Source organism: Ovis aries, chromosome 3, assembly GCF_016772045.2.
Source record: "Ovis aries strain OAR_USU_Benz2616 breed Rambouillet chromosome 3, ARS-UI_Ramb_v3.0, whole genome shotgun sequence".
NCBI lineage: Eukaryota > Metazoa > Chordata > Mammalia > Artiodactyla > Bovidae > Ovis > Ovis aries.
In genome coordinates this window covers 11,123,984-11,150,769 of record NC_056056.1, presented here as the reverse complement: position 1 = coordinate 11,150,769, position 26,786 = coordinate 11,123,984, and the positions used below count along the sequence as shown (strand labels likewise).

Genomic DNA, 26,786 nt, shown 5'->3' with positions numbered 1-26,786 from the left:
TATGAAAAGTATCATACAGTGAAAAAAAACACCTAGACTCATAAGTCAAATTTGCATTTGAATCCTGGCTCTATAATATTTAGCTACTGTAGATCCTTCTTTGAGCCTCCATTTCATCATTTTTATATAAAAAAATGGAGATGGTAACAGCACTTCTCATGGAGCAGTAATGAAGATTTAGTGAGATAACGATATAAAATGCTTATTTAGCACAGTCTCTGGCACGGAGAAGCTCAATAAACAACAGTATAAGCAACTATGAGTAAGCATGCCAAAGTTAGCTATAATAAAACATGTGCAATATGTATACATATGTTGAAAGTTGCTTCCTCATATCCAGCTCTTTGCAACCCCATGGACTATACAGTCCATGGAATTCTCCAAGTCAAAATACTGTGGGTAGCCTCTCTCTTCTCCAGGGGATCTTCCCAACCCAGGGATTGAACCCAGGTCTCCCACACTATAGGCAGATTCTTTACCGACTGAGCCACCAGGGAAGCCCAAGAATACTGGAGTAGGTAGCCTATCCCTTCTCCAGGAGATCTTCCTGACCCAGGAATTTAACTGGGGTCTCCTGCACTGCAGGTGGATTCTTTACCAGCTGAGCTATCATACTTTGTACTAAATTTACAATGCACTTAATATTTGTCATGTTCTACTTATGCTATCAATTATTTTCCAAAAGAAAGCAAAATATATGAACTTATAAAAACAAAAGAAAATGAACTTATAAAACATCAAACAGGGTAATTTTACTTAAAATTTTCATAACTGCAGAAGAATTTTACCTATACACACAAACAGAAGCAATTCTTTCATTAATGAGTATACTATTCAGGTTGGAATAAACAGCCCTCAAAACACATTTCAGGCCCCAAAACTCTAAGCTACATCTTTCCGATTGGTGTACAACTATCACACTGAAGAGAAAAATCAAGCACAGTGAGTGGCAAATAGACAATAGGGGTTCTATACACAGCTGATCAAAGTTCTAGTTTCTGGAATGACTGCTTACTCTCTCCAGTTTGCTTTGACCCATCCTCAGTTTAAATATTTCCTCAGAAAAGCTTTTTCTTGCCTCCTTTACCCTCATCTCATACAAAAGGTCAAAGCTCCCTATAATAACTATCTACAATGCTTTGCGCACTCATCAACAAGGAATTACTTGTTCAATGTCTGATGCCACTATAAGGCTGTTCCACTAGTAATGTTCTACCATCCTAGGGGAAGGAACCTGGCCTGTCTCGTTCACAGCTGTATCCCCATTATCTCTCACAAGCCTAGTACAAAGCAGCTGTTTAATAAATATCAACTGTAGTATCTCAATGGTAAACTCAAAAATAATGGTGCAAAACTAGGACTAGATGTTTACAAGAGTATTTTGTGTCATCAGAGTCAGGCAACCAGAAGCCAAAAGAGCAACTGAGAGTCATGTGGAGAAGGATTCAAATAGCAGACTGTTTAAACACCCCTTTCAAAGTCCTTGCAATCCTAAACATTCACCAAACAAACCACATTCCTTGTCTTCCTTCGCTTCCTCCTCCTTCGCTTGGTAAAGAACTACTCATCATTCTTCAATGAAACATGGAAAACAGGAGATGCTTCTCCTGTGCTCACAACTTAAATAACTGCCTCCTTCACAAGATAGTTGGAGAAGGAAATGGCAACCCACTCCAGTACTCTTGCCTGGAGAATCCCATGGAGGGAGGAGCCTGGTACAGTCCATGAGGTCGCAAAGAGTCGGACGCAACTGAGCGACTTCACTTCACAAGATAGTGAGTTCTTAAGCATAGTGACAGTGCCTCATCCATCCACAGAGCTGTTCGTATGCCCACAACGGTTGCCACTGATACAATATGCAAGGTGTTCAAATGTAGGACAAACAAAACAGAAAACACTACCCTGTCTCTGGATCAAGGGAAGAAAGTCACAGGATCAGAAAATCTAAGTCTGGCCTGAAAAGTGTGTGGAATGTCTGAGTGAGGAAATCTGATCTGGAAAATCAGAGTTTGGAAGGTGCTAAACTGACTGATATGCCTAAAAAGGATCACCTTAGAGCGACTTTAAAGCCTCTCTATATAAACGCCTGGGGATCAGAAAAGTTGTAGAGAGATGCCAGGCAATAAGGAAATCACTCATCATTACACATATGGGTCCAATATTGAACATTCTGCCAGAAATGAAACTGAGAATAAGCAAACACTTAACATAAACTGACTCAAAAATAGGACAAAAACATGGGAAGGCAGAATAGTATAATGGGAAAGTTATAGTTCAAAAGGCACTTTTGGTTTAGTCATATGGCGTAGGCAAGTAACTACTTATATTCTGGACCTCAGAATTGGACATTAAGTGAAAGAACTTTACTGGGTTTCAAGAAAAGACAAAATCTAACAACATTTTCTGAAAACAACATAAGGAACTCAAAATAACTAGATCAGACACAAATAAAGAGGGAGTGACTAAAAAAACAAAGACAGTTCCAAGAAAAACAGATAAAGTGGGCATCTATTGCTTTTACCTGCCTAGCAATCACTCCCCCTTCTGTTAATGGCATTCTGATTTTCCTTTAGAGACTTAGCCCTTTTACACTTTCAGCTGATGCAACCCAAGTAGGATTGGCCCCAGCCCTGCTACAAACTGAGATTAACAGCACTTACCTGATAGGTCTGTTAAAAGGATTAAATGAGACAGTGCATGTAAAGACTTTACACAGTACTTGACAAAGTCAAAGCTCTATATATGTGAGTTACTACTAACTAACTTCAAGGGTCCAAGAAATCTCGTGGTGTATCTATGGCACCAAAGAGCAGATTATAAGAGAGTTAACTATTAATTCATTCATGACATCATCCTCAAAGACCTGGAATGGAATCCCCTAACATTACTAACATAGTTTAGTTACTTCCTGTAACTTGAACCTTTTTTTATATTTTGTGCCTATAAACTGCTCGATACAATAATCCTAGATGTAGTATGTTACTCCCTGAGGAAAAGAAGAACTCTTTATATCTGCCTTAAAACAAATTCCTCCAGTGGTCACAAAGGTCCCTGATTATGAAATTCAGTAACCATGTCTATATATTCCCTCTATTCAGCCCTGAGACCATCAGCTAATAATGTTGTCTCTGACTTTACAGATCATCACTAATGCAGGAGGTCTGGGGAGATACAGAGAACAATGTTAATCCCACCTCCTACAACAAGTCAATGGAATGGCTAGATCTGGCTACCCTTCTCAAACAGTCTTACCGAGATTCTCAGAAACCAGATCTGGCTAACAAAAGGGTTTCTAGCTACAAGAACCCAAACCACTGCTAGAAGTAACCCCTCTATGTGTTGAATTCAATTCAACACAAAGGCAAAGAAAGGTTATCAGAACTGTTCAATAAAAAGCAGACTCCTAAGCTACCTAAAAATACAAAAATAACCCCCAAACCTCCTGCCTCACAGAAGTAACACATTAAACAGATTACGGAAATGTTCTGAGAAATCTAGAGCCTTTGGCTGGTGGCTTAAATTGCTTTAAAAAGGGAGAGTCAAGAAACACCGATTGGGGGCTTCCCTGGTAGTCCAGTGGTTAAGAATCTGCCTTGCAACACAAGGGACACCAGTTCGATCCCTGGTCTTGGACGATCCCACATGCCGAGAGGCAACTAAGCGTGTGCATCCCAACTGCCGAGCTGGCACTCGAGAGCCAGAGAGCAGAAGCGCCTGGGTCTGCGTGCTGCAACAACGAAAGCCCTCGCGCCTCGAGCCTGTGCGCTGCAACAAGAGAAGCCCCCACAGCAAGATGCCTGCGCACTGCAACAAGAGAAGCCCCCACCTGCTGCAAAGAGAGAAGGCGTGCATGCACAGAGCAACGAAGACCCGGCCAAAAATAAAACAAACAAACAGACTGGTTCCTAAAATGACAGATACACCACTCGGTCAGCATGTTCAGAAGCAATCTGAAATTTAGTGCAAGGTTTGTATGTTTTTAGCTGTTGCTGTTTAGTTGATGTCGCGCTCAACTCTTTGTGACCCCATGGACTGTAGCCCACCAGACTCTTCTGTCTCTAGGATTTTCCAGGCAAGAATACTGGAGTGGATTGCCATTTCCTTCTCCAGGGGATCTTCCTGACCCAGGGATCAAACGAACCTGTGGCTCTCGCACTGGCAGGCAGATGCTTTACCACGGAGCCACCAGTGAAGCCCATATATTTGAACAGCCACCACAGTTCAGCTTAGAAGCAGAGAAAAAGGGCATGGGTCTGAGTTGGAGTCAAATCCCAGATTTGCCACTGTTTTTGTTTAATTAACTACCCAATAGCTTATTCCTGAAATGGGGATAAAAATAACCACTTTGTTCAACTGTTGTGAGTTTCATGGTGCAGTAGAGGCTTGGATCGTGGTCAGGATCCTGCCAGTCAACAAAATTTGGTTAAGTATATATAAATAAATAAACTACTTTATGGCAAGAGCTCCAAGTCTAGGAATTTTCTTTAATACAAAGGAAGAATACAATTCTTTAATACAATCTCTAGCTCCAAGTCTAGGAATTTTCTTTAAAACAAAGGAAGATCCAGTTCACAAGCTTTTCTCCAATAGGAGAGAATTTGGCAAAAAGAAATGACTCCTCAATCTATGATTGGCTACCATAACAAATTTTTTAAATATTGATTTTTTTCTTCTTTATTTATATTTTTGGCTATACAGTTACACATTTACCACAAAAGGATCTTAAATAAACCGAGTATCTTTTTTTTCCAAATGTGAACAAACAAAAGCTTGTGGGTAATGCCAGTTAACAAATTCAAGCCCAAACATCAGCTAACTATAATCTACTGTGTCTTTTACAAAAGCAAGTTAAATATTACTCTAGGAATGTTTCAATTTGACTAGAGGAAGGCAGCATGGTGCAATAGGGACTTGAATCTTGGTGAGGATTCTGCCAGTCTACTTTGAAGCCCACAGGCAAAATTAAGGTGAGGCCCTTAAAAATGCAAAATTCTGCAATTCTAATCCAACATCTCACCTTTCCCCAAAACAGAAACCACATACTAATGTCAGATTAAATGTTTTAATTAAATATGAAATATAACATTATTTCTCCTAGTCAACTGCAATTCAAGTTTCATATACTTTAAAATTGAGATATGAAGTGAAGCAGAGTTTCCAGAAGTCAAGGCTCTAAGAGGATTTTTAAACTCCTCTGCTTAAGTAGATTCCCTACCCTATGATCTCAGTGCTGTCTGATTTCCACACCAAATTATGATCATGGCTACTGACCATGAATTCCGGTTTTAGAAAATTTTGTTTTCCATTCTACCCATGAAAAAAGCTAAAAATCTCTATCCTGGATTTGTACTGATACACAAGAGCCATTCTGCTCCTTTCCAGACCAACATTTAGTCATTTATATCAGTTTCCCATCTGTTTTGTGCCCCACCCACACCGCCCCCCATTATGACTAGGTTCCCAATGAAACTCTGTCCTTCTCTCAGTCAAATCTGGTCTTAGCCCTAAATATCCCAAGCCACAAGGCTAAAGTATATCCCAGGATCCCAGGAAAGGCTGCTTAGTAAATGCTGAGTAACTACTTCTTTTTCCAGAAAGCAATGGTATTAAATCGCATGCCACTACAATGCAGTTCTTGCCAAAATATCAAGTTCTATGAGAAAATAAGTTTCACTGTTCTCTGCCTTTAAAGTCTAAAGCAACAATGTCAAATTCAAATATCTACAGTGATGAAAAATGTTGTCTATCTTCATTGCACAAAATGATGGCCACTAGCCATGTGGGGCTATTAAGCACTTGGAATGTGACTAGTGTGACTGAGCAACTGAATTTCAACTTAATTTTAATTAGTCACGTAAGGCCAATGGCTATTATAATGGAAAAACATAAGATAAAAAAAAAAATCTTCCCTCTTCCAATTTTTTTTTTTTTTTGGTTGTGCTGGGTCTTCATTCAGTTGATTTCTTATTAGTTGCAAGCGGGGGCTGCTCTAGGCATGTGGGCTCAGTAGTTATTGTGCACGGGGCTTAGTTGCTCCTAGGCATGTGGAATCTCTCTGGACCAGGGAGTGAACCTATGTCCCCTGCCTTGGCAAGTGGATTCTTATTCACTGCACCACCAGAGAAGTCCTTCCTTCTAAATTTATCATGACACCCTTTGGATTCTGTCGCAGCTTTAAAGTAAATGAAATAAGGAAACACTTACACAAGTGTTATTTACTAACCAATTCATAAGTTCATCCACTGTTATCAGAAAGTAATTCCATCAGCCTAGCAAATATAGTCACTTATTCCTTCAAATGTTATTGTACCTGCCCACACTGTAGCAGGTCCTAGGCCTGGAAGATACAGGTATCAGTACAACTGAGCCTGAGTGAGTGAGTGAAAGTCGCTCAGTTGTGTCTGACTCTGAGCCCATGGACTATATAGTCCACCAGGCTCCTCTGTCCATGGAATTCTCCAGGCAAGAATACTGGAGTGGGCAGTCATTCCCTTCTCCAGGGAATCTTCCCAACCCAAGGATCGAACCCAGGTCTCCCACACTGCAGGATTCTTTACTGTCTGAGCCACCAGGGAAGCCCAAGACTGAGCCTACTGTCAGAAAACAGTCCAAAGGGGTACAGAATAAAAAATAATTATAGAGCACAACAATGTGAATATACTCAAAGCCACTGAAGTGTATACTTAAAATGATTTAAATGGTAAATTCTGTTATATATATTTAATTACAACAAGAAAAAATTAAAGCCAAATGAAAGACAGGAACTTCCCTATCTGGTGGTCCAGCGGTTAAGACTCCGTGCTTCCACTGCAGGGGGCATGGGTTCGATCCCTCATTGGAGAACTAAGGTCTCACATGCTGTGTGGTGCAGCCAAAAAAAAAAAAAAGATAATGAAGTAAATAATAGTTTAAAAAATTAATGGTAGGGAGAGAATAATGGACAGACAGATTGGGACAGATTGACCTGATGAAACAGAAGCAGTGGTAAGAGCATATATTTTGACATAAGAATAGGTATGAGTCCTGGCACCATCACTTACTACTGTTAACTGAGGAAGTGACTTCACCTTTCTAAACCAATTTCCTCATCTGTAGGCTATTGTGAGGTTCAATGAAATGATACACTTAAGTCAGTGGAAAGTGCTTAGTAGTTGTAATCAATATTAGTGAGAACAGAGCAGCAACCATGGGGCCAGGAGCATGTGGAAGAGAAAAGCATTCACCAGATAAACAGGGCTATTTGAGAAACATATGCAGAGGAAGCCACATGTACGAGGAATGAACAGAAAGGGAATAATGTTACCCGGTAACGTGATTTTACTGGAGCCCCAGCCAGGGCCATATCATAAAGAACTTTACTGCCACACATGGGGAGTTTTAGGCTTTTATTCTATAGGTAATAGAGTCACTAAGGAAAGGAAATACATAGATACACCTATGAAGTTTGTCAACACCAGCAGAAAGTAAAAGTGAAAGTCTCTCAATTGTGTCAGACTCTTCGCGACCCCATGGACTATACAGTCCATGGAATTCTCCAGGCCAAAATAGCCTTTCCCTTCTCCAGGGGATCTTCCCAACCCAAGGATCGAACCCAGGTCTCTCGCGCTGCAGGTGGATTCTTCACCAGCTGAGCCACAAGGGAAGCCAGCAGAACTCTCACTAACTTCAATACAGTGGTTCTAATATTTTAACCAAGTAATTAAAAGTGTAAGGCTTAAAAAGAGAAGAGGGAAGCACTCTGAGGGGTTAATCAAGATACACATGGCAAACCATCCACAGCTCCTGAAATTCTAGAAACTCTCCCCATTTTTCAGAGCCCCTCCCAACTCCATCTCCTCAGCTCCTTTTGGTACAAAAGGTGGCTTGGATAGAGGCTGAAAAGGAATAAATGTAGCTGTTTTTTCGGTAACAAACATTAGCTAGCCAGACCATGGCTGCCTTACAGCCAGTCTTGCAGCCTGCAATTCAGCACCAAACCCAAGCAAATACAGAAACACTCTTCTCTGGATTGGTTGAGCATTAAATTCACATCTGCCTCTTTCCTTTCTATCCAGTCAGTGGGATGCCACTTGGACAGTTAGCTTTTGTTTCTCACAGGCAACCTGATAAACTATACTTCAGGAATAACAGAAAACGCTTTTGAATACAAAGACATAACACCACAAGTCTGCACAGCAAAATCCGGCTGGCAGAACTTCAAGCTGTATTTCCCTTTTCCACCTACAAACGTCAAGGTCACATTTTAAAAACTGCAACAAAAAACAAAGCCTTCTCCCTAATGTCATTTTCTTAACATGAAATCTTAGGGGTAGAGAAAAAAGAATAGGGAGAGAAACCAAGGATTCTCAATTATATAATCTATTGTGCCCATGTATTTGCTCAGCTTAAATGCGGCTTACAAGAAGTGTCTACATTTCTATGGAAACAATAAATTCCATCTGATCAACCTACATCACCTTTTATACAGTTTTTCAGGCTTCAAGCTTTGTAACTGCAGCCTTGAAACCAAACTGAAGGCAGAAAAACCAGCCCAAGATTATGACATTTCAATTTTAAGATTTTTTTTTTTTTTTTTTAAGCAGTACAGAGCTTCAAGGCTGCAGTAAGAGAGAATCAGAAGGTGAAAACAGTTTAGGAAGGCAATTCAGTTTGATGAATCAGAGGTCATTAGTGTTTCTATGGAAATATAGCACAGGCATTGCTCAGAAAACTGCATGTACTGTGAGCCTCTAACATTTTTCATTTACAATTCCTGGATGTCTGGAGTAGCAAACAGAGAAGGCAATGGCACCCCACTCCAGTACTCTTGCCTGGAAAATCCCATGGACGGAGGAATAATCTGTCAGCTGTCATTTTATCGAATCTTTACTATATGCCTGGCACTGGCTTGATTCTTCACATGAATTCTACCTGAAAGGAGTTCCTATTATCTCCATCTTATAAGTTTAAAGAAATAATCATAGTTTGTTCCATGGAAAGAGCCACAAGTCAAAACAAGAGAACTTATATTCGGAGCAATTTGGCTAATAAAACACCACCTTTGCAAGGTATATGCTCTGCAACAGCCAGACAGATGGAAACTTGACGTTATTTCAAAAAACAAACCCTGACGTTCCCACAAAAGTGGGGCCTCAGAGTCCAAGAAAAAAGTACCATATGGTAGATGAATTCATTTATAAACCTCCTTGAATAACCCAAGATGTCCACATCAGAAGCAGCTACAGTAACTTCACTAACGAGATCAACAAACGAAAGTATAAAACCTTACATGAATGAATGACTTAAATAATTAGACAAGAACTAGCTTCTTTTGAAAAAATATATGTTATTCCCAGCAGGAGTAGGGAGAGTGAAGGAGATTTTTTTTTTTTGGTTCATTGTCATTTCAACCGAAGAAGAGTCTCACAGACCAAGGAGTTTGTTTGACCATGGACACAGAGCTTCCAAGGTCATTTCAGAACCATCTGTTGAGGGTGATATTTTTTTTTCCTCCTTCTACTTTTTTGATTGAAAATATATTGCTTTTATAAATGGACACTTACACATTTAAAAAATCCTAAGAACAATGGAAAATATTTTTTAGAAGAATGTATATATACATATAACTGAATAACTCTGCTGTACAACAGTAATTAACACAACTTTATAACTCAACTATACTTCAAAAAAAAAAAAATCCTAAGAATGAAATGATTTGTGTTATTAGCTCTCTAAAATTGACCAGTTCAACTGAAGGGAAAAAAAATCTCCCAGACATTCTCTAAATGACTTCTAAATTACTTCTTATTAGAAACATAATTCTGAGTACAAATCTTTCTGTCATACTAGTTAATCATTAATGCTAAAGCTCAGTACCATCTCTTATGTCTGTTTCAGAAATCCATTGTGTGGCAACAAAGAAATACAACATCTTTAACCTTTCACCCCAGAATCTTTCAAATCTGAAGCAAAGCTAGTTGCTGGTTAGTCATATCTACAAAATAACCCCAAAAGAATTTTTTTTTTATTCAAATTGGAGTCAAAGCACAAGAACAACAAACAACATATGTTTATTTCACCACATAAATGTAAAAGACACTCCACAAACAGGATTAAGGGTGAAAAATTCCTGCTGCTTCTTACATGCTAAAGTTTCCTACGATCTAAAATTAAGTTCAACAAACATTTACCCAGCGTTTTCAATATAGGACACGATGCTAATAAGGGGTACAAAGCAGGCTGCCCCTAGATTCTTGTAATCCCTCTCCCTACTGGTAACCACTAGTTTGTTCTCTGTGAGCCTGCTTCTCTGTGTTACTCATTACTTCTTCTATTTTTTAGACCCCACATATAACACTTTGTCTTCCTCTACCTGACTTAATTCAATCAGCATAATATGCTCAAAGTCCATCCCTGCTGCTGCTAACAGCAAAATTTCATTCTTTCTTCTGAGCAGTATTTCATCGTATTTATATACCACATCTTCTTTATCCATGTGTCTGTTGACAGACAATGTCACTTCCATATCTTGACAACTGCAATAAAGCATAATGTTATGAACACTGAGGTGAAGGTAACCTTTTGAACTAGTGTTTTTGTTTTTTTTCTGTTTGGATATACACTTTCTACTGCTGGGTCATATGGTAGTTCCATTTTTGGTGTTTTGAGAAACTTCCACACTGCCACACAGTGGCTACACAAGTTGACATTCCCACCAGCAGTGTATCAGGGTTCCCTTTTCTCTATATCCTCATCAACTTTTGTTATTTGTATTCTTTTTGATAAGAGTCCTTCTGATAGGTGTGAATGATACCTCATTGTGGTTTTGATTTCCATTTACCTGATGGTTAGCAAATGTTGAACATCTTCTCATATGGCTGTTGGCTAGATCCCCATTTTCAACAAGGAGTAAAAGAAGCAGACTCACCGAGAACAAACTAGTGGTTACCAGTAGGGAGAGGGATTACAAGAATTAGCATGGCATGCAAGGCCATGGAGGCCAAGGAGAAGAGGGTGGCAGAGGGTGAGTCGGTTAGATAGCATCACCGACTCAATGGACATGAATCTGAGCTCGGGCGAACTGGGAGATAGAGCAGGACAGGGAGGCCTGGCATGCTGCAGTTAACAGGGTCACAAACAGTGACCCAGAGAAAAGTTTGGCCAAACTTTTTAGCATTTTCTTCACCTATAAAATATGAATTTATCAAAGTTGGTGGTTGTGCATACTAGGGGATACAGGAGATATAATGTTAATACTTGAGGAACCTTTAAGAGGTTGACAAGTTTCTTCGATTTTTTTTTTTTTAACTAGAAGAATCTTTGTAAATCATCCCTAATCTCTTCCATCCCACTCTAGCCTCCATTTTGAAGAAGGGAGAAACTGTGTAAAGTAAGTAACATCTGTACTGTCTCTCTGTGATTTAAACAGTAATCATGGCCCTAACAGTTTTGGCATTTTTCTAATCTAAAGATGGCAACAATGGGACTTCCCTGGTGGTCCAGAGGCTAAGACTCAATGTTCCCAATGCAGGGGACCAAGGCTTGATCCCTGGTCAGGGAACTAAGTTCCACAGGCAGCAATTAAGAGTTCAAATTCTGCAACTAAAGATCTCATATGCCACAACTAAGACCCAGTGCAGCCAAACAAAATGTAAAAAAAAAATTAACAGCAATAATATTTTTTTAATTAAAATGGCACCAATAATACAAACATGTCATAAGGTTGCTGAATTAAATGAAATTTTAAAAATTTAAAGCGTTCAAGAGCACCTGGTGCATAGAGTATGTTCAGTAAAGGTTAGCCAATTTTTTTAATGGATTAATTATTTTAAGTAGGTTCTTTTTAAAAAGTTTAGAACAATATTCTGTGAGGATAAATTCCAACTGTAATAGCATATACAGAGTGGAGACAGCCCTGGAGCTGAGGAAAAGCTATGATTCTTCCAGAATTTATGAGTCCACAGCTTTCTAATCAACCTTGCACTACTGCTGCTCTGTACTTTCGTATTTCTCTGTGTCCCTTTGAAGGGCTCGCCTTCCTGATACCTGAGCTTACATAGCTTCATCTTCTTGAAGTAAGCATCAGCGAGATGTTCTGGGGTTTTTCACATCCTTCAGTTTCTGTGGAGATGACAATGACAAATTTCTGGTGTGAGGGACAGAGCTCAGTCATTAGTAAGCTTCAGGAAAATGACCCTGCTGCCTCTGTGGTGCCCAGTGAGGAAGATCAGAATCATCCCAGAAGCGATGCTAGTGCACAGGCAGTTTTCTCATGTCTGAGAAAAAACTTAGAAGGGTTTTTTTTTTTTTTTTGCCATGACATAACAGCTTTCCAGGCACACCTTCAATAGGATAATACCTAGGCATTTTGGCAAATTTAACCACTCAAGTACCACCCACCATTCTTGTCACCACCACCTGACTTTGTGACAGTAGCAAGTACCATCACCTTCTTTTCCTTTTCAACCTTGCATTTAGCTGTTGAATACTTCATCTCGTGAAAGGGCTTTCTGGACTACATAGCTGATTAGGAATATCTGCCAATTTCTCTGACCACGACAGTATTTCAGCTGCAGTGGGGTTCCCCTTCTTAACCTTTTTAACTCTGCCACCAGCATCAAACTGCTTGGCTTCTGGGCTTTTTCTCCTTACTATCTGGCTTCTGGGCTTTTTCACCTGCCATCTTCTAAGATGAGAAAACAGGTTTTGCCATTATTAACATTATTAATAATCATATCATTTGAGGCTCCCCTGGTAGCTCAGATAATAAGGAATCTGCCTGCAATGCAGACTGCATTGTTCGATCCCTGGGTCAGGAAGATCCTGTGGGAAGGGAATGGCTACCCACTCCAGTATTTTTGCCTGGAGAATCCCATGGACAGAGGAGCCCGGCAGGCTACAGACCATGGGGTTGCAAAGCATCAGACATGAGTGAGTAACTAACACTTTCACTTTCATCATAGGTGGTAAAGTTATTCTGATTTTCACCCTCCAAGCCGCAAATTTAAGTATACTTGTGAAACAGACTTAATTAAAAAATAAAAACCACTTTTCAGAAGCTCTAGGTTTGTTGCTGCACTCTGTGCACACACAGAGAACAGGACCTTTTATTAAGTCATCACTCAGTGCTATTATTAAGATGTTGGTTTCTTGATGAAGCTACAGCATTGACCTCTGGGTCAACCATTCAGATCTCGCGATCTCGAATCACCAGACCAATAAAATAAATGACTGAGGCATGTTTAAGAGTTACAGATACTAGTCTACCCTGCCCCACTAAAATCATACTCTACTTGTATAAGACATGCTTCCTTTTAATTTTTGATACCTGTTTTAAGGTCTGTCAGCTTAAAGTTCCCCTTCCAGCATTAGTACGCATTAGCACTAGCAGAAACACGATGCAGCATTCTTACTTCCCATATGTAGCCCAAAACTTAGTGGAATACTAAAAATGTCAGGCTTCCAGAGTGGGAAACCATTAGCTGGTATACAATAAGCACCTACACATGAATGAGCTCCATTCTGAGAGCACATTCATAAGTCCAATTTGTTCAGAAGTCCAACAAAGTTAGCCTAGGTACCCAACTAACAGCATCATCATCTATACAGTACTGTAATAGGTTTGTAATACTTATCACACACTACATTAAAAACAAACAGAAAAACTGAAAAACATTTTAAATCTTACAGTACAGTATCTTGGAAAGTACAAGGTACAGTACAGCAGCTGGCATACAGGGGCTGGTATCAAGTGAACAGGCAAGAGTTACTACTGACTGGAACAGGGAGAGGAGGTGGGAGACGGCAGAGCGGAAGGATCAGCAGCAGCAGGAGATGGAGGGCCAGCTGCCACTGCACCCACGCCTGACGCTGATGGCACAGGTTCGGGTTCCTTGCTGGATTCAATTCTATCTACTCTCTTCAGAAAAGATACAGTGATGTCTGGGTAGAAACATGTTCCAGTCTTTGAAAGTTCACAACTTGAAGGTTCGTATGTAGGAGACTGACGCACAACACTTATGTGACTTGACTCTAGCAATCCTGTTTCTGGGTATGCTTCACATTCCTGAATAAGTCAGAAGTGAAAGTCTCTCAGTCATGTCCAACTCTTTGAGACCCCATGGACTATATGGTCCATAGAATTCTCCAGGCCAGAATACTGGAGTGGGTGGCCATTCCCTTCCCCAGGGGATCTTCCCAACCTAGGGATTGAACCCAGGTCTTCCACACTGCAGGCGGATTCTTTACCAGCTGAGCCACCAGGGAAACCCTGAATAAGCTGAACTGACCATAGTTTTTAGAATAGTAACTAGCGATGTCAAGATGAGGAGTGTACTCGTAAGGTCGAAGCAGACTGAAATAAATGCAAGCTGGCCTGGGAACTGAAGCTGTGCTGACATACTGGCTGTTACAGCCACTACCATGTCACAGTCTTCCTGTTTCCAGTTTACATTATTCAATTTTTAATCCTGCTCCACATGGTATTAATTACCCTAATGCCATTTTGCTTTATTTCCTAAAAGGCATTAAGTATTAAAATTTCCTCCCATTCCACACAGAGATCTACTTCGGGGTCACATCCTCAGGGCCAGCATTGCCTCCCTGTTTGCAAGGCCATGTCCTAAATGGCAGGCTATCGTCCACAGGGTCACAAAGAGTTGGACACGACTGAGAAACTGAGCTCGCACATACTGTCTCCACTGGAACAGAATGCAATAAAATGTTAACTAAATGTAAACTGTTGTAAATTACAAAACCAAGAAAGACTACAAAATCAAAGACATTTTACTGTACTTGAGATGACATCAAAAACTGCTGGCAGTTTTTTTTTCCAAACTTACTTTTCCAATATTCCTAACTCCTAATTCCTAACATAATTAGGAGTCTAAGGAAGGTTTGTGATGTCATTATAGCTATTTAGTTATATAGTTATTTCATAAATACTTTATGTAGGAGTACAAATACCTACAAAATAACTGAATATTTTACGCCTTCTGGAATCACAGTAAGAACCAAGAAATGCAATGTTTGTAGAAAGACTTGAGTTTCATAAGAGGAAATCCTATTTCAACAATTGTTAAAACAAACAAACAAAAAGACATCAGAAATATGCATCAAAGAATTTCCTTCTCAAACTACCTTGGAGTCAGATGAATTCTCCTAGAGGATGGGGAAGAAAAGAAAAGCATGGAGAGAAGGAGGCAAGATGAAGGGTGAGAAGGGAGGCGACAGAAGGAAAATCCAGGAGGAGAAGCAGGGTGGCTTGGACAGTAAGGTCTGTGGAACCAGTGGTGCGACGGTTGAACAGACTTTCTCCTCTCCTCTTGGTTTATTCATATGGAAAATGAGACCTTCGGCTCTATCCACGTTTCCCCAAGTGAGGAGACCACTGGAAGATTTGAAGTGAACCAAGATAAAGCACTTTAAAACATTTCAAAGCTGTTACCTTTTCACTTCTCTCTCAACCCTTCTAATTATATCAGAAGAAAAATCTCAGTTTGACACTAGTTCCTCTATTACCCCTCTAATGCTTGCTCATCTCCCTCTGTAACTAGAAGGCCTGATCATACAGACTTGAGCAGGCAACATCTTAACTAGAATTTAACACAGTATTTTTTCATTAAATTTATTTTTACTGTTTCCTTCTCTACAGCATATAATTTTTCATATAGGATAATAACAAAATATCCTTTTAAAATAAATTTTGGGTTGCAAAGTTTTAACAATTCAATATTTAATATATTAAATACACAAATATTAGGAAATGACAAAAATCATGATAGTGATACAGAAAAAACAAAAGTTTGGAAATACTGATTTAGTGGAATAGTGGCATAAGCCATGGTAAGTTATTTTCAACTTCAAGCTTCAGTTAACTCATATGTAATCTGGGAATATCACCACCTATCAGAAGAAAAGTTGTGGGAAGGATTACTTTGGATAGTTTAGCAAGAACCTGGCACACACTGAACATTCAACAACCTCTTTTTAAAGATTTTTACCAGAAAGCCCTTTTAAGAGACCTTCAGAAGGCTTTGGGTGAGGAGGTGGTGCAGCCAGTCTTCCTGTGTATTACAGACAGGAGCACTTGCTCTGGTTGTGATACCTCCCACCAAGAACCTCCAGGGACTTGGCCTTGCTTCTTACCCTGATAAAGCTGCAGTTTACTCTCCTAAAGCTCATAATTCTAGTTACAAGTGTCTGGAAGTAAATGCTTCAGAAAAGCAGTACATGTCTAAATTCACTGAGAAGTCTAACCCTGAAGGGTACCAGGGAAGGCAGGGCCATTTTATAACAGTTATCCAAGCAAAAAAAAAAAAAGGTACTTCATTTGGGCAATTTTAACAATACTATAATGAGGAGGAAGTCACAGGGTGGTCTATAAACCAACCTTGATACTTCAGCATTAGATACTGTCCAACTAGATAGTCCAGGTGAGAAAATCCTCGAGAGAGAGTACAGGGAGATGGTTCCCAGTTTCCTGAGTAAGAGTACTTCAAGAAAAAGAACACCTGAATACTGACTTTAATCCAACAATTGTCTGGTAATAAGCACTTTACATGATATTGCCTAATTTCTCCAAACATACCTGAGGGAGGTAGTTTCAAGTCTATTCACCAAATAGGCAAAATTCCTAATAGTCAATTCTCTAAATTTACTAAAAATTTATTTTAACTATGAAGACAATTTATAAAAACACATACTGATGGGAGAGTTTAATTAGCTTTTAAAGATTTCTGCCAAATTAAGACAGACAGGATAGCAGCATTTTCAACAATGTTCAATTTGTCTCTGCTGCTGTTGCAGTTGCAAAAAGTTAGGGCAGAGAGGGGACCTCTGCTGGTGAAAAAGATACGGTCTGGTTTGGTCTGCAGGTAATGGGGGAAGAGATAAGGTACAGGAAAAGAGAGAGAATAAAGGAGTAAAAAATGATAAGCCAGCAATTTAGAAGGAAACTGACAACAAATTCTACAAATTAGATTCAGCAAATTGATTTCTGTTGAACTGAATATTGGGTAAATTGGATATTTGCAAACTAGTTTCAGTGAGCTGCATTTTGGTGAACTGGCTTGCTTATCTATGAAGTAGGTCTATTCACCTTACTTACTTTAGTTGCTAAGTCATTTCCAACTCCTTGCAACTCCATGGACTATAGCCTGCCAGGTTCCTCTGTCCATAGGATTTCCTAGGCAAGAACACTGGAGTGGGTTGCCATTTCCTTCTCCAGGGAATCTTACCAACCCAAGGATCAAACCCATGTCTCCTGCATTGACAGGCAGATTTGTTATTGCTGAGTCACCAGGGAAGCCCTTACTTATAGAAAAGGAAATTGAGAAATGTTAAATAATCTTTCTACAGTAATGCAGCTACACTCCAAGTTCTTCACACATTGCATTCATTCATTCTCCAGTAAGAAATTCTGTGTGGTGATTCTACATCCTTTCAACACCACTACTCTCCAGGAGAGAGAGGCTTTAAACCCAGGTCCAACTAAAGCTAACACACGTAGTTAATCACTATATCATAATAATAGTTTGCTGAAATAATTTTAAATTGCCACTCACACAAATGCAGTTTGTCTACCATACTACAACGACTATTTATTCTACCCTTCTGAAAAAATTTGTACCTGCTATTCAGAGGTCGAATGGCACAGCTGCCAGACTAAATTGGAACACTTTCAAGGCAAAAGTCAAGATTTGAGAGACAATATTACTTTATTTAGGCTGGACAATCATGATTTCAGATCAAATTTTGTACAACTAAAACTTCCTGAGAACCCCCACTACCATCTTTAATGATCCCACACTGACAATCCCTGATGTGTGTGGCACACACACAAAGGTATATAATTTTATGATCAATTATTTCGATCAAAGTGTAAGCTAATCCTATTAAAAAACATAAAAACTAAAATAACCCTAAAGCCTACATGATCTATGTAAGACTTTAGTGCTTGCTCAAACTATTTGTTTTACTGCTGGGCTCTTCAGGGATTTATCACATTTATGATGCTAAGAGAATGTTCTATCTCACCTATTGACGCATAAAATCTGACTTTTCTTACAACATTTTTAACTTTCCTTCTATTAATAAGATAGTAGCTCAAGGCTCTCTAACAACTGAAAACATATTCTGCCCTTTTTGGTAAGCAGACAAATTCGCTACTCATAGATCTTATGACATAGCCCAAATATAAAGCAGTTTTGACGTGACGTGAAGTCGCTCAGTCATGTCCAACTCTTTGCGACCCCATAGACTGTAGCCTACCAGGCTCCTCTGTCCATGGGATTTTCCAGGCAATAGTACTGGAGTGGATTGCCATTTCCTTCTCCAGGGGATCTTCCCAATCCAGGGATCAAACCCAGGTCTCCCGCATTGCAGACAGATGCTTAACTGTCTGAGCCACCAGGGAATTTTTGCCTGAGTATAAATAGGAACTTTTATTAACAAAGCTACCACTACTGTAAAATATTTTAAGCATGAATTAATAAGCTGTTAATTTTAAATAGCATTAAATGTTTATTCTGATTTCCCAGCTGGGTTCAAAAATTTCTGTGTTAAGATGGGGAAAAGAGATCTTTACAGCAAATCTGAATACTGCACACTGACACTTTGAAAAATGTCACCCTACTTTAAACCTCCTCAAATACATATTTTGAATGCTCAATGAAGAAATGACAAATCTAATTTTTTTGTCCATTCCAGGTTTCTCTTCTGTACTTAAAAGTGCCTCTTATTAATTATTTCTGATCTTAAATGTACACCCAAGGCTACCCTTAATGTTTCAGCAAACAGAATATGATTCTTTCTAACCTCTTTTGAAATCAACAAAGACTATAAATTTAACTCAAGACAGCTTTTGTAGTTCAGTTAGATTCAAGGTCATCTCAAGGCTCTTAATTACTAACCAGGATTTGAGGAGCTCTGCAATTGGTGTAGTCGAAGGAAAGAGCAGCTGGCTTATTCACTTTCTTATTAAAGAGCCTTATAAAAACTGTCTTGGCAAACAGCAAATTCTCTTACCACCAGTGGTGAACACAAAGAAGCAGAGCAAATAATCTTCAAACATTTGTGTTTACTCTCAATCAACAAACTTTTTAAATTACCACAAGACTCTGAGGTCTTCATTTCAGCAATATGATTTATAATTCAAAACTTATAGATAGCCAGACTCCAAAAAATATTTATATTTCCATTCTGAAACCAGCTCTGCTAAAAATTATGAATGTCCTTCAAATTAGCATAAAATTTATTTAGGTTTTCACTATCAAACCCTGTGCAGGATCAGTTTTTCAGTTACTGAGGAAGGAAACCATGCAAAGTATGCAGATATCTAAAGGAATGTAAATTTAACTTCTCTCTCCATGTACTTAATTTCCAGTCAAATTCAGTTGTAAGTTTCAGGACATATTCAAGACTTTGAGGCAACTGATACAGTTGTATTTGAAGAGAGACATACAGACACATACATAGACATACAAACACACACACACACCCTAATCCATCCTCCTGAGATTTTGAGAGGCAACCAGAGAAGGCTCCAGAGTGTCTTTGTGATCCACTCACCCATAATCTATAAGAGAAAGAAGGCAGTCTCAGAAGGGTCCATAAGCACTGCTCTGACTAGGCTGGAGATACTGGGGTAGGCAGCAGAAGGCAATGTGCATGCTTCCGGGGGTGGGGGTGGGGAGGGGGGTGTACTAATGCCAGAAATCTACAAGATTCAGAAAACGAAAGGCAACGGGAATGATTCCACATACTCTTCTGTGACAGGAGACTAGAGCAAACAGCGTACCTGTGTCTCAATTCTATCTCAAGCATCAGGCATTTATTAAAAAATAGTAATAAGCCCTAAATGTTAATATACAAGATGTATTAGCGTAAATTAAACTGGTTGTTGCTGATGGTACGTTGAGGTAGACACATACGTCTAAAAATATGGGCCCCCACAAAATAAGCCAAAAGAAAGCACAAGATAGTCTAGAGAGTATCATTAAAACAATGAGAAACTATAAACTATCTTAATGTTCAACAATGAAAAACAATGAGATATCATATGGCTATTAAAAGTTTCAAGCGAGTTAATGTTGAATCAGCAAAGTTTACAAACTGAGGAAAAATAGTAAAATCAAACAAAAAGCATAAAACAATGGTATATACTGTAAGATCACAACAATTAGCAAAAAACTAGGATTTGAAGAAAGTCTAGAAGAAAACATAAGAAAATGCTAATAAAAGTCGCCTGGAAGCAAAATTATAGGTAATTTTCCCTTCAGTTTCCATATTTTATACACTGATGACACATTTCTAATTTTAAAATCATTAGATTCCTAAGTAGCTCAAACCTAAGGAACCCAAGGGCCACAAGCAATTCAAGTCCAGAATTCAGAGATCACACCATTTAAATCTAAATACAAGATACAGCTAAATCCTTCCTGCTTTTATTGATATGCAAGCACTTCCAACTGTGTTCCCCAGGAAGTGTCCCTAAGACAACACTCTAAACTTGCTTTCCAAACAAGGCATTGGAAACACTGGGTATTCTTCAGCCAAGAGCCCCTCTATGCTCTGAAAACTAGCTTTGCAAAATAAATTTACAGTATTTCACACACTTCATATTACCCATAAATGCTCAGCAACTGTTAATATTAATGGGCATACTACATTAAAAGTACTTTACTTGAAATATTTTAAAAGGCTCATGGCAGATAGCACATTTTATCTTCAAATGTTAAAACACATTTTTTCATCACAGTAGTACTTTCAGTAACTGAGCTGCTCGCCAGCAGTTAGCTCTGAATTCCAGTCAGCCCAACTATCTTTCAGATTTAAACTGTCAGCAAGTAAGAGAATATTTTTTTGCGGGAAAGCAATTGTAATTTCCCATTTTAGGTGATTGATTAAGTTCTCTCCTCTAAAAGGCTGATTGGTTTCCTGGTGCCAGTAAAATGATTGATGAATATTTCAACTGCAGCTCCCTTGCTAACCCCCCTCCACCCCTCCCCCATGCATTGCCGCCCCTTTCCTGCTGGGTTCCCTTTTTACTGACCAACAGCATTTAAGGAGGGTTTGCAATTTTCCTTAATGAATCCAAGTTCTCAAACTCAGGGCATTTAAGTCTTAAGAGGACAGGACTCTTCTCAGTGCTGAAGGAATATTGCAGATAAAAATTCCTTTACAAGGAATAAGGGAAAACTCTGAAATTAACTATGGGCTTGACTCAGTGAATTAAATTGTCCTTACAAAAGAAAAGTGTGGCACGGTTGTGGGGGAGGAGGTATAAGAATAGTGATCATGTTAAAAAAGAAAAGAACACTGAATCTCGAGTTTACATTACAAATTATCATAACATCATAACTTTAACTGCAAACATTTCTATAATATAGACCCAGAGAACTGAATTTACATGTAAGTTATGTGATTCCAAAGACCTTAAAGCAGCCAGGTGTTCTAATAAGGAGACAAAAGTATGGTAAGCATTAAGGAATGTAAATATTCCTTGAGGGATGACCAAACAGTATCTAAAGTCAAAATCATCCCAATGAATCTGTGCTGTGAGTACCATAGTTATTTGCTTTAGGCAGGACTTTCCTAAATTACAACTTCCTGCTTTACCCAACTCATTTCATCATAAAGCTGGAAAATTCCTTCAGGGATTACCTAATTTAGCGCCTTCATTTTATAGGTAGACCCACAGAAACATGCCTTTATAAGAGAGCTAGAATCAGAACCCGGGCAAAACCTAGGTCCACCAACTATTTCCTGAGCCTCCTACCTCCTCAAATAGTGTGGCTGCTCTATTCTCTCAAGTCCTTCCCTGCTCGACACGACATTACTACTATAATCTATTAACCCCCACTGTCACATTGTTCTCACTATCTCCTTGCTAGAAAATCACTCTCTATATTTTACAAGCTTTGGACAACCGGTTCTTCTATTTCCACTTTCAAAAGGTCACATCAATCTTGGATTGGTCCTCCTTTTTTCATATATCCAGCTTTTGTGTGGCAGAAATTTTTTAAAAATGTACAGGAGACAAAGGCTACCTTTTCCTAAATGGCAGTCCCCAAAGTACTCAAGCCAACAACCAGGGATTTGTTGACCATCTCATCTTAATCTGGTGTATCTGGTCATTTTAGTTACAAGGAGTGCTGTATTTCCAAACAGAAATGTACTATATTCTGGTTCCAGGAGGGCTTTTCAAACCTTGGATTTAACTTCAACACTCAGCTTGACTTACATACTGCCCCAATTCTCTCAAGTGACTGAAAAGCATATTCTCTTCTCTTGTATTTTGTAGACTTTCTCTGACTACCTGCAAAGAACTCAGACTCAAAGGACTCTGACATAGGAAAAGACTCAAAATTCCTGACCTGATTATTCTTTCATTTATCCATTCATTCATGAAACACCAATTACTTGTGTTTTTAGTGATGAGGCTACAGATTCAAGATATGGTATCACTGGCTTGAATAGCGAGAAATCCCCTCTTTCCTTAGCACTCAAAGATAGTCTCTGATTCTATCAAAACTGTGTTCTGGTTGGCTTATTTATTAGAGCCAACATGAAAGAGAAATAAATCACTTGCAACTCTAACGGTGGATCTCTGTGACTCTATTCTATAGGGAGTTGAGCTGTGTATAATCCTCAACAATAATAAATCGCCTGGATTCACAAGTATCTGCTTTGAGGCAAACACTATGCTTGGCACTCTACAGACTTTATCACGAGTCCTAATAACACTGCCCTCAATTTCAGAAACATCATAGTACATGGGGAGAAGGGGAGTGGAAGGAGAGATTAAACCTAGGAAACAAATGATCAATGGTGTTACTAACTGTAAAAACTAGGGTTTAATCTCTGCGGGCTTCAGTTTTCACATCTGCAAAATGCAGGTGACAGTCGAACACCAACCTCACAGAGTTATGAAAACAGCAAGTTAACATATGTAAGGTGCTTAAACATTATATAATAGCAACTATATAAATGCTAGCTGCTGTTATTATTCAATGAGAACACAAAAGTTCAGAGAAGTCAAGTGACAAAGTCACACAGCTGTGATCTTTGTACTGCCACACTCCAGAGTCTCTGCTCTTTCCCTCTCATATTATCTAACCAAAATCCTTCCTCCCTTACTGAAACCACTGCCACTTCAAAAAAAAAACCCCTCTAAACAGATATCAGTGGGGGGTTCCCCCAGGTGGTTTATTATCCTGCCAAAAAGGCATTTTGGAGGAAGGATTGTAAGGCTAAAGAGAAGCCTCCTAACAGGTTAGATTTCAAAGTACAGCAAAAATATAGAAGGGGAAAAAAACACAAATCTGCCTCAGTTATTAAGCTTAGTAATTAAAATGATTAAGCTCATCTGAAACTTGAAATAATATCCAAGCATTAAAATGAATTTTCTCATTATTAGGCTGCAATCCCTACAGAACACAAAAATGCTTAGAAAGGTACATTAAACGAAACTCCAAGAACATCAAGATGACTAGAGAGACCTCAGGAAGGTAGCCCAGATATCTCACTGATCTTTCATCACCCACCAAGCTTTTCATCTTAAATTCTGATCCAGTAACTCCTTATTGTTATTCACATTGTTCTGTGACATTTCTTTTGCCAGCAAACTCACTCCAGAATGAGTTCTACCTAGCAACAACCCTAAGGAGTAAATCCGTAACTCTTTAACAACACACTAATTGACTTACACTAAAATGTTACTCACACTAGGAAAGGGTATTCTTGCATCAGCAGAGGAGATACTTCTCCTATACAGACTTTATTACAACCTCCCTCAGTGAAAACTAGGTTAAAGGAAAACCAATCTACAAACTGACACTGCCAAAATCACAGCTTTAGAAGGCTCAGTGAAAGCCAACACATCTACTGAAAGCAAACAAGCAAACCATTCTTTTATGTTTGTAACTGTCCTTTTTTTTAATTGAAGTATAGTTGATTTAAAATGTTGTTAATTTCTGCTGCACAGCTAAGTAATTCAATTAAATATATATACATTCTTTAATATTCTTTTCCATGATAGTTTATCATAGGAAGCAAACTATTCTTGAAGGAAATTTTGAAAAGATAAGAGGGTTTTATCTCTTAAATATTTTAATTTTTTATAGCAATGACTCTTTAGCAAGTAATAAAGTATTTTTGTATTGTCAGATTTATTTCCACAATTATAAATCCACCCTTGGGGAGGAAACAGGTTCTATTGGAAATTTTCTAATACAAATAATTAACAGTTAAGCAACAGGTTTCACATGACAAGTAATAAAAGCCTTATCAGAGAACTCAGTGAGGTGAGCTATGACATACTTCATTTAGTCTCAAGCAAAGAAAACTTAAAATGAACTCATTTTCATTTTTTTTTTCCAAATAGCCTCTTCACAGAGTTTGTTTTTTTTTTTTTTTGAGAAAGAGAAGGAATGAAAAACCCAAAGTAACTAAGTGCTAACAATAATACCTGGTAAAGTCACCATTTTCTTACACATTAAGTCAGTCTGTTTAGAAAAGAAGTTCTCTGATTACTTTGGTCTGCGTGGTCGCAGGATCCCTTTTACACAACTAAAAATTACTGAGGACCCAAAGAGCTAACATTTACACAGGTTATATCTAGTGATATTTACCACAGTGTGAAATCTTTTTAAATATCTGTTAATTCATCCAAAAGTAACAAGAAACCTGTTATATGTTAATATAACCTATTTTATGAAAAGTAACTATAATTTCCAACAAAACAACAAAATTGATGAGAAGAGTAGCACTGTTTTATATTTTTACTAATCTTTAATATCTGGTTTAATTCTGGCGGTTAGGATTCTCCTACATGCTTCTGCATTCAGTATGCTGTTGGTTGAAGTATACACAGAAAATCTGGTCTCACACAGATTTGTAATTGGAAATGGAAGAACTGTTTCCTAATGAAAATAATTGTAGGTATTTTCCTTTGATAATACACCAAAATTCAGTAAGTAGTGGTTTCTTAAAGGTCAGTTCAAAGGGAAATCTAAAACCGTATCAATGAACTTTGTGTACTCTGTTACATTAAAACCCATTGGTCTATTTAGCACGTTGAACCCATCTTTTCTCCATTCAGAATTTTTTAACATCATACACTGGATAATTTGGAAACTGCTCCTTCACCAAAATGGATCTTCAAAATGTTGAAACATTTCATTATATAATATTTTTTAAAAATCAGATTTATCAGTAACATCAACATTAGGGCTCACCAGAAAAGGCTTTAAGTATTGGGAAGTTGTCAAGCTCAAAGCAGCAAGTACAAGTTTTCCAAAATTCTAATTGTTACCTGAAAGTTCAAATTTTACTCACCATCAAGAAGCATTGTCAGTTTTCCCTGGCCTAACAGGCTCCCTGTTCATTTTCCAAAACATGGTCTGCCAAATGCCCAATGAATATGGTCTGTCAATTGTTCAAGTAAAAATTGTGTTCCATGAAAAAAGCAGCTAATTCAGCTCACAACATAATTGCAGAAGCACTTTTCCTAGAAACAATTATTCTGTTTTGGTAAGCAGAAGAAATGCTTTGTGCATTTGCCATTTCCTCAAACAGAATACCAAAAACATCTGTACTCAGGGGTAGAGATTTGATAAAATTAATCATTTTTACTACTTCATCCAGGATGTTCTTAAGTGAAAATAGCTTAAAAAAAAAAATACAAGTGACTAGAACTGAAGAATACAATGACTACTAGTACAGTTTGATGCTTTGATTTCTGCTAAGGTGCCAATAATTCACCCACCATCGTTTCTCAACATGAGCCCAAATGTCAACATCGCAAAAAAGGCAAATAATGTCAGCATTATAAAAATAGTTCTGACCTCAAGAACCTCCTGAAAAGGTTTCAGGGCCCATTCTTCCGTGGTTCATGGATGACACTTTGAAAACTACTGGTTTACACCATACAGTAAATTATTAATAACAAATTTAAGTACTCAATAAATAGGAAGAGATTAAGTCTGAAACAATCTAGTAACAAATGATCAAGAAACCACTGACAAAAAACACAATCCAACTATGTATTATTTCATTACTCACTTATGAATTTTAAAAGGCAAGAGATGAGGAAACAAGATAAAAAGTGTGTAAGACTTCAAGTGTCCTCTTCTTTCTTGTGAGAGAAAAACTAAATTATACAAACGAGTTAACTGTGATAAAAAGAACACTGTATCTGATGCAGTGTGTGTGAGAGAGTCACTCAGTCACAACCGACTCTTGCGACCCCATGGACTATACAGTTCATGGAATTCTTCAGGACAGAATACTGGAGTGGGTAGCTGTTCCCTTCTCCAGGGGATCTTCCCAACGCAGGGATCAAACCCAGGTCTCCCACATTGCAGGTAGATTCTTTACCAGTAGAACGTAAGAAATTAACAACAACAAAATCAAGACTTTTTAAAATCCTTCCAAGACAGTATGGATTCAAGACTGAAATGAATGCAAGAATTAATTTTTTTAATGAAAACTAACACCAGTTAAGGTAGTCCCCCCAACTCCCCATTCTTTCACAGAACCAGAATGTCCATCATTTTGGCACAGATTTGTTACTGAAATGTTTCCTAAATCTTAAACTATGAAATTATACCTCTGGACTTGAAGTATAATAGGAAATTTTAAAATCTGTTTAATTATGTCCTTTTTCAATCAATGTATTTAGAAGGAAAATCAAAAACACAGAAAATTTAACACTACAATGATGGGCTGGAAGAGCAGGCACTCATAGATCTCTGAACTGCTTTTATAAAAATATTCACTGAAATATAAGGAAGAGCCGGAAATAA

The 26,786-nt window shown here is 38.3% G+C and overlaps 1 protein-coding gene and 1 pseudogene across 6 annotated transcripts in view; both read right to left on the bottom strand.

Moving 5' to 3' along the window:
- The window catches only part of NR6A1 (nuclear receptor subfamily 6 group A member 1), a 218,063-nt gene that overhangs the window by 184,651 nt on the left and 6,626 nt on the right, over positions 1-26,786 (bottom strand). The gene's annotated exons all lie outside the window — the stretch shown is intronic.
- Positions 361-16,501, bottom strand: LOC132659555 (large ribosomal subunit protein eL6-like; annotated as a pseudogene).